The sequence below is a fragment of the Crocodylus siamensis genome, chromosome 4, assembly GCF_052110815.1.
Source record: "Crocodylus siamensis isolate JL-2025a chromosome 4, ASM5211081v1, whole genome shotgun sequence".
In the NCBI taxonomy this organism is placed as follows: domain Eukaryota; kingdom Metazoa; phylum Chordata; order Crocodylia; family Crocodylidae; genus Crocodylus; species Crocodylus siamensis.
Window position 1 is genome coordinate 42,659,188 of NC_143398.1, and position 18,019 is coordinate 42,677,206.

The window sequence follows — 18,019 nt, forward strand, 5'->3', positions numbered from 1 at the left end:
CAATAAACCAGACAAATTCGCCTGGGATGTACAATTGGAAGTTGGAAGAACACTGCAGAATGCACAGGAGGATTCATATGGAATCAGTGATGAGAAGGCATTGCTTGACAGGAGACTGTGGAGATAAGAATGGAACTGCTGTCAAGTCAGATGATTTCGGGCTGTGAACCAAGTGCCTTTTGCCTAGGAATGATAAATTTTACAAGAGTTTAAAGGTCAGACCTTTTCATTAAACATCTCCAAATGGCTTCTAGGAATTTCAAAGGGATATTTTAATTCTTCCATGTTTCAGTGACCATTGTGAATATTTAAAAACTGAATATCTATGCAGGCATTATCCACCAGGGACCTTTCCATGGGACTACGTCTGATGTTTATCACCAGTGGTAACATTGCTGCCCTTTACTTTATAAATGCTGAGTTTATTTATTTATCTAAACTTCAGCAGCCTCCATCAATTAGTTCCAGCATGGGGGGTAAGCACATAAATTAGTTACTTCATGATAAAAGTGGGGGAAGATTTACTGTGTAGAAACTGCCTATGTGAACACATGTAACTTGAGGTAAATGAAAACTAAACCACAGTGGCCTACTCCTCAGTGCAAGAAATTCCTGCTCCATTTAACCGATTTCTGAGTACATATCTTTACTGTCTGTGTTTAATACCCACTCCCTAATGTCTTTTTCCCCAAGTACCTTTCTGACCTTATGAAATTTGGCTTTCATGGGCACATCCACACCTGCAAGCATGTGCGCTTGCAGCAGCTCAAATAGAAGTGGTACAAATCTGAGTGGGGCTTTTTCCCTCAGCACACGTGCTCGGACATGCACTTCATTGTGGAGCAAATTGTGACACTTGGGGCAAAATAACCCTGCCTGACTTTTCCCAGATCTGCAGCCCAGGGGAGCTAGTGCCTGGGGCCAGCACCTGCTGTCCCCAGCAGTATAAAAAGCGCCCTGTCCTGGCCCCAGCTGTACAAAAATCTGCCCTGGCCAGCAGCTCAGGGTTACTTGACCTCAGGAGCTTCTGGGCCCCAGGCAATTGGTATCTGGGGACACTAGCCCCTTGGGTCAGCTAGACTGCTGAAGCAGCATCCCAAATTCACTTTTTAAAATACCCCAAAATCCACACTTCCACAATTGGAAAAAAAGAGAGAGAGAAAGGGGGATTGATCAGATGGGCAATGTTTTATTGTTATATTTACAATGTTAAAGAAATTTGGAAGCCTATCTGTGTCTCTAGCATCAGAATAAAATAAATCCTAAATATCTATATGTTTTAATGTTTGCTTTGGGTTTCCTTTATCACATGGTGGGTGTGTGATGGCAGGATGTGGGGTTTGCAGGAGGGGATGGGAAAGGGGTGGGGACATGTGGGGGGCTGTGAGTCACTGTGTGGGGAGACTGTGGGTGTGGGGGCTGCTTAGGAGAGGCATGAATGCCTCATGCCCCTGATGGCTGGCAGGGCCTGGTGGCACTGGTGGCAGTGGGAGCTTGGTGGCAGTGGTATGCGGGGAGCTCCCGCAGATGCCGCCAGCACTGTCGGCAGCAGGGGGAGGGGTGGTGAGTGGCAAGCAGTGGTGTCCAACAGCAATCACTGACTGCCTACAGACATCACTGGCAGTGGGGGGGGGCACTGAGGGGGTGGCAATCAGCAATCACCTACATGCACCACTGACAGTATCAGTGGCATGTTTTTTGCACCTCCATGCTCAGGGAGTGCACATGCACCAATGGTCCCCTGCCCCCGACAAGGCAGAGCCCCACCCCCCACAGCACATGAACTACCCTGCCTGCAAGGTCCCAGGCCCCCCCAGGGGCAACAGCTCCCCCCCAACCCTCCGCTGGTCTCAAGCCTTCTGCTCATTCCTCCGCTCTTCTCCAGCTTCTGGAGGCTGGAGATGAGCAGGAGAAAAAGCAGGAGGCTGGTGAGAATAGGAGAATGAACAGGAGGTTTATTCCCCCCACCCCCATTGGTTCCCCTGTTCCCCATTCATTCCCCCTATCCACCATTCATTTCCCTGCACCCTGTTTGTTCCCCATGCCCCCCATTTATTCCCCTGCTCCCCACTCATTCCCCTGCCCCCTGTTCATTCCCCACATCTCCTGTTCATTCCCGCAGCTCACCCTTGCTCTCCCAGCCCCCTGACCCCACACACTCACCAGCAGTAGCAGAGAACAAGTAGGAGGCTGGAGAGAGCAGGGGAAGTCTCCAGCTTGTCTCCAGCCTCCTGCTTGCCTCCAGCCCCCTGCTCCTTCCCCTGCTTGTCTCTAGCCTCAGGAGGCTGGAAACAGCAGGAGAAGGAGCAGGAGGCTGGAGACCGCTCCGGAGACATTCCTCCACTGCCTCCAGCCTCGGGAGGGCAGGGGAATGCCCCCAGGGCTGTCTCCAGCCCCCTGCTCATTCCCTTGCTGTCTCCAGCCTCCCGAGGTCCCCTCCCCCCTCCTCCAGCCCCACAACCCCCTGCTTACCTGGCAAAAGCTGGGTCCCTGCAGCTTGCACCGCTGCCTGCCCAGCACAGGCAGACAGCATGCTTCAGGGCTGGGGAAAGGGCCAATCATAGAGGATTGAGCCTCCGGTTGCTTCAGGGCATGTTCTGGGACTGTGCCCTGATCCATTTTTTTTCCCCTGGGTTTTTTTTTGACCAGGTCTAATTTTCTTCCTGCACTGCAAGCTTGTAGTGTGGGGAACATTTTTTCATTCCTGCAGTGCCTCTTGCCCCATCTCAAAGGGGTTTGAGACCAGGCAAGAGGCACATACATGCACCCCATGTCCCATGCTATTGATCCTAAACTCTTCTTGGGCAAGACCTTCAGGTAACCAAGAAAAAAATGTAGAAGCATCAAATTCTACAGATGTGAAAAGTAGCGGGAGGATCAGAGAAATCATAGGTCCCTTACAGAATGCAAAAGGCAATCTAGTTATGGATGATTCAGAGGAGGGTAAAGTATTTCACACATTTTTTATTTCAGTCTTTGCAAAGACAGGCACCTACCTGATGATCAGTTCAGCTGGCAGCAAACATAGGGAAGGAGAAAAAAAATCCTAAAGTAGTAGAAGAACAGATTAGGGATTCCTTAGAGAAGCCACATACATTCATGTTGACAGGAACAGATAGGATGAAAGAATTGACTGAAGTTATTTAAGAACCATTTGCTATCTCCTTTGAGAACTTGTATAGGTCAGGTGAGGTACCAGATGAGTGTAAAAAAAACAAAAAAATGTGCCCGTACTTAAGAAAGGGAAGAAAGAGAATCCAGAAAATTACAGACCAATCAGCCTGACATTGATACTGGAAAGTTCATGGAGCAGGTCTTTAAGGAATCTCTTGGGAAACACCTAGAAGAGAACAAGGTGATCAGGAACAGCCAGCACAGATTCACCAAGAGTAAGTCATGCTAGCCCAAACTGATTTCCTTCTGTGATAAGGTGACAGGCCCTGTGGATGGAGGGAAAGCAATGGATGTGATATACCTTGGCTTAAGCAAGGCTTTTGGCACTTTCTCCCACAACCTTCTCATTAACAAGCTATGCAAATACAGTCTACATGGAAGCACTATAAAGTGGATACATAACTGGTTGGTTCATCTGTAGCCAAATGTCTACTTGAGAGGAGATATCAACAGGGGTTCCCAGGGCCTGTCTCAGGTCTGTCATTAACACCTTCATTAATTATTTGGATGATGGCATTGAGTGCACACTTAGCAAATTTGCAGATGTCACAAAGGTAGGTGGAGTTGCAGATACTCTGGAGGACAAGGCTAGGGTCCAGAATGACCTGGATTGATTGGAGAAATGGTTCACAATCAGATGAGATTCAACAAGGACAAGTGCAAAGTTTTACTAAGCGTGGAATAACTGGATGCACTAATATAGGCTGGGGAATAACTGGCTGAGAAGCAGTACTGCAGAGAAGGGCCTAGAGGTTACAATAAATCATAAACTAAATGTAAGCCAACAGTGTGCTCTTGTTGCCAAAAAAGTCTACCACATACTACACATGTCTACATGTGCATTAATATGCTTTTTCTAATGCACAGTACTAAATGTGAGGTACTAAACTAATATGGATTAGGCTGCCCTAATTCACAGTAGCGCAAGCGAGTGATTTTTAGGTGATGTTTAGTGTGCCGTAACCTATTTTACTGCACATTAACATAATAGCACATTTTTATGCGTCACTTCAATGTGTAGTAAAACAGGCTACCACACATTAAAGCACGTGTGTAGATGCACCCACTGTGACTAACAGGAATACTAACAGGATTGCCACTTGCAAATCAAGGAAAGTGATTTTTCCACTCTGTTCAGCACTAGTGAGACCTCACCTGGAGTACTGTGTCCAATTTGGGCCTCATGTTTCAAGAAGGATGTGGACAGATCAGAAAGAGTCTAGCAGAGCGCAACCAAAATGATTAGGGGCCTTGAAAGCAGAATTTATAAGTAAAGTTTGAAAGAACTAGGGTTTTTTAGTCTACAGAAGAGATGGATCAGGAGGGATAGCTGAAGAGCAATTATATAGAGGGTAGAGATGGGCTTTTCTCTGTATCCTTAGGTGACACTTTACTAGGAGTAATGGCCTCAAGCTTCTAAAGGGGAAATTTACTGTATTTAATTGAATCCAAGACAAGGTTTTTTTCCCCCCTCCATTTAACTTAAGGGAAAAGGCACCTTCTTTTGGATTCAAATATGAGATGGTAGAAGCAGGTGGCAATTGCAGCTCTGCCTTTGGCCCCAATCTGCAACAGCAGTTACCAGGCCAGGCTGGGGCTGGAAGAACCACATGCTCTGTGCTCTGGGCTGGAGCAGGGCTGAAGTCATGTTGAAGAGGGAGGGTAAGTGAAAATGGCAGAGGTGGAGGGGGCGGGGGAGGCAGAGGCAGCAAACTGGGGCAGGTAGTGGGGACTAGGTATCTGGCGGTGCAGGCATGAGGGAGCAAGTACCAAGCAGGAAAGGGAGGCAGGTGCTGTGGTATGCAAGCATGCTGGAGGGACAGGCAACAGGGGGGCAAGGGGCAGAAGTCAGGCTGCTTGACTCCCCAATGCCTGCCCCCTCTGATACCCCACTATCTTCACCACCTTTTGCCCTTCCATTGGATCTCCACACCACTTGCCCTTCCACCATCTGCCACCTATTACTCCCCTATTGCTCCCTCCTACAGCCGCTCCTCCCCCTTCCCCCCTGCCACTGTGTTCCTCCCTGCAGTGATGGGAGAGATAGATTTAAAATGACACTCCAATAATTTGATTTGCTACATTTTATACATTTATAAATTTTCCATGCATAGACTTTAATTATTGGGGGGGTAGCAGGGGCATCCTCTTAAATTCAGAGTCATCTTGGATTTGGATAAATACAGTAGGCTGGAGATTAGGAGGATGGTCAAGCACTGGAAGAGGCTGCCTCAAAAAGTTCTGCAATCTCCAGCCCTGAAAATATTCAAGAGCAAGTTAGACACTTGTCTGGGATTGCCTAGTCAGGGATGTTCCTGCCTTGGACAGGGGGCTGGACTAGATGACTTTGTGAGGTCTCTTCCAGCCCTACTGTCCTATGATCCTATGAGTATGGGCTTCTGTGGACGTAATTCAGGTTTACCCCACAGGGTATAGTGCTCCCGGAATCTGTTTCTGAAGTCATGATGCTCAACACATTCTGCTTCTGCTACCTCTCTACCTCCAGTCTTCCACTTTTCTTTTGCAGGGCGGAGTGGTGACTGTCCAGTAGAAGAGGAATAAGTTTTAAGTGCTGAAGGGTAATGTTGTTTTTAAGGTGGGGGAGTTGTTCTCAACCTGGGGGTTTTTAATGGAAGGTGGATCCAGAATGGTGGATTGATCTTATTAAAAATATTTTATGGAAAACATGAAAACTCAACACCCATGTGTAACCAGTAACATGTAATTGAATTATGTATACCTGAATACCATACATTTTGTATTTCTACTATAAAGTCCAACCTGCATTTCTGCTGCCATCCTCTACAAGCAACATCATAAAAAAACTTTCTCCCTCTTTACTTGGACCCTTCAGTTTCTAACGCTGGTTTTGCTTTTTCTGGGGGGGAAGGGGGGCGGGGGGGTCAGGGAAGGGAGTTTGGTCCTTGTACCAATGCATATTGGAATAACTATCAGATCATTCCATGTAGATTTGGCCCAAAATATCCTGACATAATTAACTGAAAACCAAACTTTTGACAAAATACAGAAGAGTTTATGTCAAAAACCTATATTTGGTTCCCTTGTGCATATGCATTAGATTATTTTTTTCAAGTATATGGTCACCTACATTTCTTTCTCCAAAATTCCTGCTTCATTCAGTGTATAGTACTGTGGGTACTCAATGGCCAAAACTCTGCAATATTTTGTTTTGTCCTTATTAACTAATGTGTGGTGCCATGCTTTATTCACTGAACACCACACAATTCCTGAAGAAAGAATTACTAATTTCCTCCTGATTCTTTTCTATGATGTTTGTCATATAGTACACAAGTGGTTTATATGCAGTGTTAAATCTATCTTCACAAAATCCCAGTGAGTCAGGCACTGATATTATCAATAATTTACAAACAGAAAACAAATCAATCAAGGTTAATAAAAATAGATTATGGTATCCACAACAACTTGAGATAATAGGACTTGTCTTGTTTTTTCCCCTAGAGTATTTAGAATTACATAGCGCATTCTCAAAAACACCTTAACTGTTTTGGCTGATTTTCTTCACACCTCTTCCCTCACCCCTACCCCCCCACCCCAAATAGCTTTAGGCAGACATCCAACACACACATACCAACACACATACATCCTAGAGAGTTCTCGTTCCCCCAGAACCATGCTGTTCTGGTATAGCCATGATGTTTATGGAAAGCCTATTTGAGCCATACAGCAAATAAATTAATCTTACAGAAAAGAAGAAATTAATCAAGAGCATTTCATCCATATGAGCACATCATTCCTGTCATGCAGCTGGAAACTGTGCTGTCTACAGTATGGTAATCAATCGAATACATCTTTTTCATGTCTTCATCCTTCCAGTTTGAGCTGGTTTTGCCGCTTTCTCCAGTTGGGCAGCCTCTTTTGGACATGGAACCCTCCCCTCTCCTTTCAATATGTGACACATTTCTGAAGATATTCACAGAGTATAAAATAATTGCTTAGAGAACTTTGAGAAGGCCAGGTGCCAATTTATCACTGAAAGGCAATTAAAATCTGAGGTCCACAAGGCAACTGTAAAACCTGAAGAAGTATGTGGATCATTTAAGAGTCTACTGTTAAAAAAGGAATACACTTTTTTATGTGCATTTGTAAAATAGCATGTATTACCACAAAAGCAAAGAAATACTGGGTGCAAGATAGATGACTTTGTGCAGAATAATGACATAAAAAGACATTTCCTTTTCAGTTTATCTGGTGATTCTGAAAGTTGAATGGCACTTAGCCTCACCTGGCACTTAGCCTAGACTAGTCATTGGACCTGGTTCCCCTGTCTTGATTGTTGTATAATCATTTATAGCAATGGTGAAATGCCACCACATCACCACATTCTCCACTTAGCTAAATATAGAAAGCATTTATCTCTCTTTCTCTCTCTCTCTCTCTCTCTCTCTCTCTCTCACACACACACACACACATACACACACACACACACACACACACACACACACACACTTGCAACCACTTTACAATTTACAGAATGCAAGCCAATATACAATAAGACCAAATATATTCATTTTAGTGTTATGGCAGCACAGTGTTTAACAGAGATGTAGACTGTTACACAGCATTACAAGACAATCTGTTCCATTCATTGGCTAAAGTTCCCCGCTGTATATTCCTCAGCAGGCACAACATTAGCGAGGTGGAACTTTCACCTTCCTTTCGGCACCTCCCTGTCATGCATGTTGTGGGTGAGGGGAGCAGGAAGGAGGAGTAAAGGAGAGGTAATATTCTCTGGCAATTTTTAGCTGGCATATGGTCTCCTTGCAGGACTATTGTGAGCTGCTACAAATGAAAGTAGGCCTTAGGCTGTTCTGACCTGTGTCCTGAGGCACAACTAAGAAAACCTCTCTGCTGCTCCCAGTGGGAAGGAGCAGACAAACTCTCCCTATAGGTCTGCCTGAAAAAATCTGGCCCAGTAATTTTGTTCACATTAAGTCTCACCTCAGAGCTTTCAACAGAGGATATAGGATCTTTTTGGTCTGATTTCTGGAACAGCTGCAAACATAAATGAAGTGAATAGGCAATACATAAAATCACATTCTGGCAGTATCTTGTGCTGAACATTACTCAAGAGATTCTGATTTGTGAGGGCATTTGAACAGGAGGAGGGAGAAAACTCATTATTGATTGTTCTAAAAATAAAAAAATCAGTGTTTCATCCCTAGTCACAGCAGCTTTGAAAATCTTATTTTAATACTTTTGTAACCCTTAAGGAGCACATTAAAATGCTCTTACAAATCAGAAAAAAAAAGTTTGAGTCAGTTGGAGAGAGAACTATTATTCTTGATCCGGCATCACAGTTCTGTCATATTTACCCAACTATTTATTTAGTTATTGACATAAATTATACACTCTGTTAGCTGGAGAGCTCTTAATAAATGAAAGTGACATAAAGACAAAGCCAGGTGGATTAGATTCCCCAGTTCTTTTTTTTCACAGAGCTCAGAGCTCTAATTTGAAGTCATATCATATTAATTTGCTTTTCCTTCACAAATTATTTTTAGTCCCAGACCATGTAGATTGATGTGTGTAGATATAAAACAAGGCAGGTTCATGAACCCCATCCCTTACTTCTCTGTGTTATGTCTGCACAGTCTACCAGTGAAGAAAATAACAGCCAAGAATGAGATTTCTGCAGCAGGATTTTGCAATACCTCTTAGGAAAGATGTTTGTATGATTAATAATGCTTGTTGAAAGTTCAGGATATGAATCAGCCCCTCTCTATCCTGTTGATTAGCTCTGAAGAAAGATTCATTATCCCAGGAAAAATGTATTTTTGAAAAATTACAAGCGATGATTTAAAGGTATTTTCTTGTAGACTTATTGGGTTAGTAATGGCTATAGCTATGGTCAAAAGGCAAAAGAAGTTTCTCGCCCAGATTCTGATTAAAAATACTAACTGGTAACTGTGATGCCTCAGTTTGTGATGCCATTTCTATTTCTTGTGCTTATGTCAGTTAAGCTGTTCAGTGACAGGTGTAATAACTGGGAATGAAATGTCTCTTACCAAAAGAATTGTGCAGACTGGTACAAATGCAGAACATGTCTAAAAAATAAAGCCTGCTTTTATGCTACATTACCCTGATTCAGTAATTCCCCTCATACTGTACAATGCAAAATAGCTGCTCTTATGCACGCTTTGACTACAGCAATTTTTGTTGTGTTCCCCTTGGAAATAAGATTTATTTGGAGAAAAGTAGGATGTGCAGATCCAATTAGCCTCCTGAAATACAACTTCATTGTTACTTTCCCTTACCTTTTTATCCATGGACACTTTCCCAGTCATTTTTAGCTCCTGACTCCTGTGGGCTTGTATAGCATACATACTGACTCCTTAATTAAAATTGCATGCCAGGAAGTAAGCAACTGCCAACTGAATCCTTCCCTCCTACTGTTGCATTCTGTCAGCTCAGGGACTATTTTTATTTTTTATACTTTTTTTTTCAGGAAATGTCAATTGTTGTCTTGGAACATCAATCTGGGAAACTCTGGAAAATGCACATAATTTGGATATTAAACCAGTAACATTGTGTAGTTTATTTTATAATCAATATGGGAACATGCTGAAGATATGATTGTGTGAAGTATAGCTTTCAAATATACAAAAAAAGCATGCAAACAAACAATAGGGTTCTGAACTAACTGTTATGACTCAGGAGAGAAACCTTGGATTCATTGCAGATAGTTCTCTAAAACCATCAGCTCGATGTGTAGCAACTACCAAAAAAGCCAATAAAATTTTGAGCATCATGAAAAATGGAATTGAAAACAAAATGGAGAACATCATCATGCCATTATACAAATCCATGGTGTGCCCACATTTGAATACTGTGTGCAGTTCTGGTCTCTATAGCTCAAAAAGGATATAGTATAATTAGAAAATGTATAGAGAAGAGCAACCAAAATAATAAGGGGCCTGGAATAGTTGCCATACCATGAGAAACTAAAAAGGCTAGGACTCTTCAGTTTTGAAAGGAGAAGGATGAGGGGGATATGACAGAGATCTATAAAGACATGAAGACTGTGGACCAAGTGAAAAGGGAACTTCTGGGACTTGTTCATCAAGTCCCAGAATACTAGAAGCAGGTAGTACTTACTGAAATTAGTAGATTACAGGTTTAAAACTAACAAGAGAAAGTACTTTTTTACATGACACATAGTTAACTTTTAGAATAGCATAGCCAGATTCAAAAAGGTATTGGATAAATTCATGCGTGATAGATCTATTAGTGGCTGTTGAGCAGAATGGTTGAAAATGTTTCCTGTGATATTTCTAAAACAATAATGGTGGACGCCAAGGAGAGTACTGTATAGGAGTAAATCACTCTAGAGATATCCAGTTCAATGTTTTCCCTCTATAGAAACTATTTCTGCTGTTGTTGGAGACAGGATGCTGGGCTAGATGGACCATGGGTCTTAATAGGAATCAAATACAGCTAGTAGAGAACCTAAGGCCCAACTCTGCAAAAGTCTCCTGCTTCCCAATGAATGTGTCTACACATGCATTTATGTCAGCTTAAATTTAATGGACAATAAGTTACTGTGCAGTAAGTGGGAATAGGCCGGTGTCTACATGTGCAGGTGATCTGGCACTAAATTTAGTCCCAGGTCAGAGCAGCCTGCCATGTGCCCCTGTGGCCACCAGGGGAGCTCCAGCCTCCAGTCACATGGCTGCCAGCACATGGGACTAACTTTAGTCCCAAATTGAAGCCAGAGCTGGCTGACAGCACTTGGGACTAAAGTTAGTCCCAAGTTGAAGCCAGAGCCAGCTTCCAGCACTTGAAACTAACTTTAGTCCCACGTTGAAGCTAGGAGAGGCAGCTAGCCAAGAGCCCTATTTCTGCTGTGCGTTAATGTGTGTTAATGTTAATGTGTGCTAATCAGGTTTAAATTTGAGACCCGCATGGTGCGCTTATCATGCAAGTATCAAATTTACACTCAAGTATGCATAAGTTGCCATATTTACTGCACGCTACGGGAGTGCATATGTAGACACACGCCCATGCTGAACAATAATTTTGGTCACTGCATAGTAAATGCACACATGTAGTTGCGCCCAGTGTTTCCTAAAGCCTTTCCATAGACCTCTTATGGATCAGCTATACCTTTTCTGAGAGAAGATGGCCAGAACTAATGCAGGATACCAAATAGGAGCTTATGGTCAATTTACATATTAATATTTGGTGCCCTTCCCAACATTTTTTCCCTTTATGCCTGTCATTGCCACAGCACACTGTGAAAATGTTTTCACTCAGCTGCCTTTGGTAATGCCCAAGTCTTATCTTGAATGTTTACAGTTAGTTTAGAACTAAACACTGTGTATCATCCAAACTATCCTTCAGATGTGCATTAACCTTCACTCTTCCCAATGTTCCTTTTTCCATTGGCTCCTGTATCCCCACTCATGGCCTATCTGTCCCTCCCATTCAATTCTGTCAATGCCATATCCCCAAGCCTTTCCCCACTGTGTCCTTTCACCCCTCCCTCCCTCCCTCCCCACCCCTCCACCTCCCAGTCTTCCCCATTCTCTGGCCCTCATTGTGTCCTACCTCCAATTGCACTGGTAGGACTGTCAGACAGTTAGATTCTTCTCCTGGAAAATACAATACTGCTCTTCAGGGTTGTACTCAAGATGTGGATCACTTAGAGCATAAGAAGCAAACAGACTGATTGAGAGGAGGAGGATCTGTTGGGAAAACATACTGGGTGCACCCTCAGTGGAAGCATGTACCTACTGGAAAATCTCCCACTACCACATAATCTTTAAACTAGCCCTCAATCCACAAGTGGAGTCTGTGCTATCTCATAGCTCAGGAAAAGGCAGGGAGACTGCTTGCTCCCAAAAGGTCTCTATTACAATAACTAACACACATAAAAATGGCTGACAACTTCTTGTTTATGTCATTGTGTCAGTCCTCAGGAAAGGAGTTAACGCTTACTGCTACATCCCCCTTTCTAAGGAGAAACTGGAAGGATTTCCAAAGAACGGCAAAATCATCTTGAAAGGAGAGGTTACAAGCACATCACTCTTTTTTGAGTCTTTACCACTCACTTCCCTACAAAAAGAGAATAATCAACACAGAAACATCAATACGCTTTTTATTTAAAGCAGATAGATTCACAAATCTGGTCTGTTTGGTTAAACTGATATATGTCCTCGTCTAGTGTAGTAAACAGGTGGAACATGACAGAGATGCTCTCAATTCCTACAGGGAAGACCTCTAGATATCTCCACCCAATATGAATGAGGGGTATCCGCCCTAGCCTGAACAGTGCCTTGTATTCCTGTGTCTGGAATCCAAACTTCCTGCTGTAGGGCAAGAGCAGGTACATTTCTTGAGGCATGCCTGGTATTATAATTCGATCTCTGCTGGTCCTTTATCAGTTTATCTTTCTCACAAAATTACTGTGCATTGACAGGTTTTGGAACCAAGTCATTTATTATAGTTGGTAGAGTTGTATGGAGTCAGTGACTCATAAGCAACTCAGCTGTGCTCCGTTCATGCTCTAATAGTGTTGACCAGTATATCTTTATAGAGATCTTAATTCTTCTGGACCAAATTCTTCAAAGTCCACACTGCATATTGTGCTTCCCTATTACTACACGGGGAAATGTGGACTGCTGGTAATATGCTGAAAATCATACTGGGCTTCAAACTGCTTAAATGAAGCTCCAGAAAATTGTGGACCATTATCTGGTCTTAAAACTGAAGGTATGCCACGGTGTGCATATATACTCTTTAACACCATTATAATTCTCTCAGTTGTTGTATTCTGTAACTGTGCCATCTCCAAGTAATGGGAGTAATAATTGCTAACAACAAAGTAAGCAGAACCCTTCAAGGTCAGTAAGTTGGGTCCCAGCACCTGCCATGGTGTAACAAATAGCCTGCGGCTCTCTGTTCCTTTAAGAGGAAAAACAGCCCTGCCAGGGAGCTCTGCAGGCTAGGCAAGGGGCAGCAGCTGCTGGTTGCCAGGGCAAGAGTGCTAATGAGGAAATTAGCAGCCAGCCAGGAAATTAGCAACCAGGCAGTCACCTGACCGGATGTAGGCAGGGTCCTGGAAAGCACATAAGCCCTAGGCTGGGGCTGGCAAGGGAGTTTCTCCCTGGCTGCCACAGGGGAAGGAGCTCCTGTCCAGAGGAGCTGCCCAGGGATGCTGGGCTGACTGTTTTGCAGCATACAGGAACAGGAAGGCTCAGGGAACTTGAAAGGGACAGAGGGCTCTTAAAGGGACAGAGGGCTGTTATTTTGTTGTTTATGTTATAGCCCAGGGGATTATGATTTACATTACTGTTTCAACCAGTGGTGTGTTATGAACCTGGAAGGGGAGATAAGGAGGCCTAATTAGTTCCCAGGGGACACTTAACTGCCTTGAGCCCTGCCAGGGGCAGGTTCAGAGCTTGACTCCTTATTGAGCCCAGAGTGGGCAGAGAGACAGATCGTATAGCTGCACAAGGCCCAGGGGCCTGGTGCCAAAGATCGTATAGCCATACAGGGGCCTGGCAGATGGGCCAGTGGCCTGGTGACTGGAAGGGACACACAAAGCTAGTGCCTCAAAGCCAGATCTGATTCAGTGGGCCTAAGCTAGAAGGCCTAGCAAGATTAAAGGGGCAGGGGCCAAAGAGGTCAAAGCCCCAACAGAGGGAACAACATACCTGTAACACCCATGAGGCATGGGGCATGGTAAAGGGAAGGATTTGGAGCCACACTGACAGGATGGCTGAAGTACCCTACCACGAGAAAACGAGGAATAAAACAAAGGAAAGAAACTTTCCAAGAAAAGCCAAGGAAACTGTGGTGAGCCGGGGCAGGAAAGACACTGCACCCTGACTAATTAAGGGAACCACCTGAGGCTGTGGCAGTTTGAAGGCTACCATAGCAAACACAGCTGCCAGGGTTCAAGCCCGAGACAGGGAGAATGGTGCAGCCAATGAAGAAAAAAAACCACACTGAAAAATTAAAGGCAAAACAGCTAGGTCCAGAGGGCAGCAATTGGCTGGTGCCACGGCCAACCCAGCCGGCCAGAAGAAAAATTTAAAGAGACTCCAAGGGAACATCTGCAGTCAGACCAGAGCAGTGGGGAACAAGGTGAAGAGATGGAAGATGGCAAAGGCCAAGTAGAGAAGGAACCAACACTGGGGCTTGGATGAGAGCCCCAGTCCCTCGATTTACCTGGTGAGAGCCAGCAAAGAGATGGAGGAGACTACTTCATTGGTGAGTCCAGTCCCAAGGGGCGAAAGTAACTGTTTCAGGAATGTAGAGGAGAACAGAGACACAGACAAGATTACACCCAAGGAGGGGGTAAATCCGTCCCGACCCTGAAGATAAAGGCGGGATTAGAACTAAGAGGTAGCTCTCTTGGGACCCGTTCTGAGAGAGAACAGGGAAGCACCTAAGTTAAAAGGAGGACCTTTTGGCAAATGAGTCTGTAAGGCTGAGATTGAACCCCCAGTACTATAGGCAAATAACAACATGCCTGGAACATCTGGTGTGGTTGGGGCAGGATATGGGGACGGTGGAGCCCTGCAAAAATAAGCTGACCTCTGGAGTCTATAACCGACCTTTTTTGTCTCCCAAAAGTGTTTTGGCACCTCTCTCCCTAACATCAAGGCGTGGCAGAAGATTTTTCAAACATTTCATAGATTTCATAGACATTAGGGCTGGAAGGGACCTCGGAAGATCATCGAGTCCAGTCCTCCGCCCAAAGGGCAGGAAGTCAGCTGGGGTCATAGGTTCCCAGCAAGATAAGCATCCAATTTGCTCTTGAAGGTGTTCAGTGTAGGTGCTTGAACCACCTCTGATGGCAGGCTGTTCCAGACCTTGGGGGCTCGGACAGTAAAGAAATTCTTCCTTATGTCCAGCCTGAAACGGTCTTGCAGGAGTTTATGACTGTTCAACCTCGTCATCCCTTGGAGCGCTCTGGTGAATAAACGTTCCCCCAGATCCTGGTGGTCACCCTGATAAACCTATAGGTGGCCATCAGTTCACCCCTGAGCCTACGCTTTTCCAGGCTAAAGAACCCCATGGCTCTCAGCCTGTCGTCATAAGGTCTGTTTTCCTGACCTCTGATCATGCGCATGGCTCTTCTCTGCACTCTCTCAAGCTTCTCCACATCCTTTTTGAATTGTGGAGCCCAAAACTGGACGCAGTACTCCAGCTGCGGCCTCACAAAGGCCGAGTACAAGGGGAGAAGGACATCCCGGGATTTGCTTGAGAAGCATCTATGGATGCAAGCCAGCATTTTGGTTGCTTTACTAGCTGCAGCATCGCATTGCAGGCTCATGTTCATCTTGTGGTCAATGATGACCCCCAAGTCTCTTTCTTCTGTTGTGCTAGCCAGCGTAGCACTGCCAAGCCTATAAGGATGCTACAGGTTTTTCTTCCCATGGTGGAGAACCTTGCATTTTTCGGTGTTAAACATGATCAAGTTCTCATCTGCCCATTTGCTGAGCTTGTCCAGGTCAGCCTGGATCACCCGCCTATCTTCTGGTGTGGATGCTTTGCCCCAAAGTTTGGTGTCATCAGCAAACTTGGCCAGTCCACTCCTGACTCCAATGTCCACATCATTAATGAAGATGTTGAACAATATGGGTCCAAGGACAGAGCCTTGAGGGACCCACTGATCACAGGACACCATGATGAGTGACTGCCATCAATTACAACCCTCTGGGTCTGACCACAGAACACTACTATTCCAGCAGAGAGGCAACTCATCTCCAGGCAACACAGCACTGACCTCTTAACCATACAACTAGCCCTTAAGACTTGGGGTTCCCTGCCAGGAACAGTTGACTACAGAGGCCTAGCCAGGGGCCTGGGACCAGTGGGACTGAGGCCCAGCGAAGGCCTGTGGGCAGTCTCCCTATATATTATAAATAACATCAAGGCACGGCAGGACAGATAGGAAGGCGCCCTAGAGGCAGAGCAAGGTATGGTCACAAAGCCACCAGGGGGCATCACTGTTACACAAGGACAACCTGTTAATTCTATGATATGGCTCTACAGCAGAGGTGGGCCAAGTCTGGCCTGTGAGCTGAATTGGACCCACAGTTGTCTACATTTCCCAACAACCCCTGCCTGCATCACTGCAGCTGGTTTGCATAGAGACCCCAGCAGCAGGAGTACCTTGACAGCATGGGGCCAGGGTTTCCATGGAGACCAGCCCCAGCAGTGCTGGCAGGGCATGTGACTGGGCAGGGAGCTGCTCCAGGGCTGAGTGGGAGCTGCTCTGGCAGTGACAGCATGGCCCAGAGCTGAGCCAGAGCTGTGATCTGCTGCCTGTCAGTATTGAAACGCATCCTGTTTTTGTTAGCCCACCCCTGTAACCTATCCAGGTCTTGCTGCAGTCTTTCCCTCCCTACTAGCGTGCTCACCTTACCCCAAAGTTTCCCCTAGCGCCCCCTGGCAGAAAAAGGAATAACGGCCATAAGTTGTTGAAGAGTAGGTTTAGATTAGATATCCGTAAGAACTACTTCACAGTTAGGGCGGCTAGGATCTGGAACCAACTTCCAAGGGAAGTGGTGCTGGCTTCTACCCTGGGGGTCTTTAAGAAGAGGCTTGATGCCTACCTGGCTGGAGTCATTTGAGCCCAGTTTTTCTCCTGCCCAGGCGGGGGGGTCAGACTTGAATTTCTACAAGTTCCTTTCCAACCCTACTTCTATGATTCTATGGTCAGTCTGAGGTTTTGGGTCCTCTGTAAATCTTAATACCTTAATACCTTAATATGCCATAAATCATAAATTTTAATAAATCATAAATACCACAAGGTATCTGGGCCATAAATCCAGTGCCAACAGGTATTAATTAATTGAGAGGTTTGTCTCTGAACAGGGACACAAGGGGCTTATGATCTGTCTGTAAAGTAAAACTCAGGCCAATGAGGAAAGTTCTGAGTCGCTCTCATGTCCATGTAACTGCTAGTACTTCCTTTTCTATTTGTGCATTGAGTTTCAGGTGGAGCAAGTGCTTTTGACACAAAGGCAATAGAGGCCTAATGGCCATCTTCTTAACGTTGCTGTCCATAGGATTAACTGTCTGCTGCAATATGTGTTTTTCTGCCAGATTGTATTGGGCTAGTATCAGGGATGAGCTGAGTATAGATTTGACTTCACTGAAGGCCAGCTGTTGTAGAGGATCCCAGAGCCACCTGTTCTTGTCATTTAAAAGGTTTCATAAAGGTTTTGTTACTGTTGCCAGGTTTGGCACAAAACAGCCCAAATATGTAGCCATTCCTAAAAATCTGCATAATTCTGGGACATCCTTGGGTTCTGGTAACCCCTTGACAGCTGCAACTTTTGCTGGATCTGATTGGATTCCTTGTGGTGTAATCCAGTGTCCCACAAACATGAGCTGAGAGGTAGCAAAAGTGTACTTTTCATTAAGTGTAACTCCAGCTTCTTGGAGTTTTCTGAGTGTTGTGTCCAATCTCATATCATGCTATCCCTTGGTGGTTCCAAAAACAAAAATGTCATTGGCATAACAAAGGCTACCTTCTAAGCCATCTGTGTATCTGTGACATCTGAATCTGATAGAATTCAGGAGCTGATAAGATCTCAAAAGGTAACCATTTAAATCAGTATCATCCAGATGGAAAAAAAAGATCTTAGCTTGGGTGATTCAACAGCTAGAGGAATCTGCCAGATTCCTGCCCTAGCATCCAATTTTATAAAGATCTTGTCTCCTGCAAGTTGAGCTAAGGTTTGTTCCACTGAAGGAAGAATATGTCTTTCTTGGCACACCTATTTGTTCAACTGTGTGAGGTCAACACACATCCTAATCTTACTGCTGGGTTTTGGCACAACCA